The following is a 1,992-nucleotide window of genomic DNA, read 5'->3' as shown; positions in this document are numbered from 1 at the left end:
CCATAGTTGAGGAACAAATGAAAATGACAACATCAGATAGGAAAGTTATGTACTCACCTTAACTATGCATCCGTGTTGCCCATTTTTTTTCATCCTCAACTGCCCCGACCCACCTTCCCCCTATCCATATCATTGGTTCATAGGTTCATACTAGGCTATCTGCCCTGGGACATTTATAAGCCTAGCCCAATTGTGTTTGGCTTACGCCACCCCTTGATTTGCGTATACTGTGCCCTTTTTAAAGTTTAATTTACTGTGCCTCTGTCTAATAGTGACATGGAAGTAATCCCCGGGACAAACCTACGATCTCCCATCCACTCATCAAGATTCTTCTTGAAGAAAGTCAATGAGGTGCTCTGCCTAACATGAATTGGAATTCTATTCCAGAGTGAAGGGAGCCTCTGGGTTATGAATCTGTCCCTCCAGCATGTTCTATTTATTTCTGTGCTGAGGTTCAAGTCCCTCGAGCACGTGGCTCTAAGGGATTTAGATTTACTGAGGTGAAGCATGTCCATTAATTCTGGGTTGTACATCGCTTTATATGTCAGGCATAGATCGCCTCAAAGTAGGCAGTATGCAACTGAGAAGAGCTGGAGTTTTTTTAATCGAGCAGCATATGGCATCTGGTTGAGTCCCTTGATCCTCCTGGTGAGGTACTTTTGGGGTCTTTCTAATTGCTGCAGGTGTCGGGTAAGGTACATCCCAATGGGGGCATTATATTCTATGATGGGCCTGATGAGGGATGAATAAAGGGGCATGATTACCTCTCTTGATCTAGATGTGAATCCTTTCATGATGAGGTGGGCAATGTAGAAGGTCTTTCTAACCACTTTGGCAATGTGGTTGTCAAAGGAGAGATTGCTATCAACTTGGGTCCCCAGATCCCTAATTACTTTCTCTGTACTTAATGGGATACCACCTATGTGGTAATTTGTGGGCACATTGTTTTTGCCAAAGGGTATGACTATACACTTTTTGGCATTTAGCTTTAGACCATGGCTCTGGCACCAGTTATCTGTCTCTGCAAGACCTTTTTGAAGTATGTTTGTGTCAGCTGGAGAGTCGATTATGGCACCCAGTTTGCAGTCATCTGCGAACTTGGTGAGCCACAGTCCTCCCACGTTGGCATGTACCTCAGAAAAGTAAATACCGAACAAGAGAGGTCCCAGGACAGAACCTTGTGGGATGCCACTTGTGACCGGTTTCGAGTCTGACATGGCCCCAGCAACTCTGACTCTGTGGGTTCTGTCTTTGAGCCAGTTTGCGACCCATCTTGTGACATAGGGGTTTATATTTAGGCTGGATAGCTTATCTATGATGCCCAAGTGGGGTATTGTGTCAAATGCCTTTGCGAGGTCCAGATAGGCTGTGTGGACTACCTTCCCTTAATCTATGGCCTTGGTGACTGTTTCGAAGAAGTCGACCAGATTCAAAAGGCAGGATCTGCCCTTGACAAAGCCAAATTGGGTAAGATCAAGTGCCTGTAGGTCCCCAATGTCTTTGTTTATGAGTTCCATGATGATCCTCTCCATAGCCTTGCAGACTAGGCTAGTCAGGCTTATGGGGCAATAGTTTCCAGGGTCCGCAGAGGCGCCACCTTTCTGGAGTGGGACCACTGTTGCTGTACGCCATTCTTTGGGCACATATCCTGTAGTGAGGCTGAGGTTGTACAGCAGTTTTACTTGAGGGATTAGTTCTTCTTGGAGTTCATGTAGGACGCAACCCGGGATGCCATCTGGTCCCATGGAAGCAGTGTTTTTTGCTTTGGAGAGGGCGGCCTTCACCTGAGCATCAGAGATGTTTGGGAGGTTGCACTCTGCCGGGATAGATACTTGCTCTTTTGGGGGGAGGGGGGGTTTGCACTGAACCTGTCTGTGGGTTCAGTGTAGTTTTTGTCGTTTAGAATCAACTCAGAACAAGTCTGGGAGTTGCATCCCAGGTTCCTAACATAACTGAAAAAAGCCTTATGATTGTCTTTAGTGTCTTGTGCAA

Source organism: Protopterus annectens, chromosome 1.part1, assembly GCF_019279795.1.
Source record: "Protopterus annectens isolate FY-2018-M chromosome 1.part1, PAN1.0, whole genome shotgun sequence".
In the NCBI taxonomy this organism is placed as follows: Eukaryota; Metazoa; Chordata; order Ceratodontiformes; family Protopteridae; genus Protopterus; species Protopterus annectens.
This window is presented reverse-complemented; position numbering follows the sequence as displayed.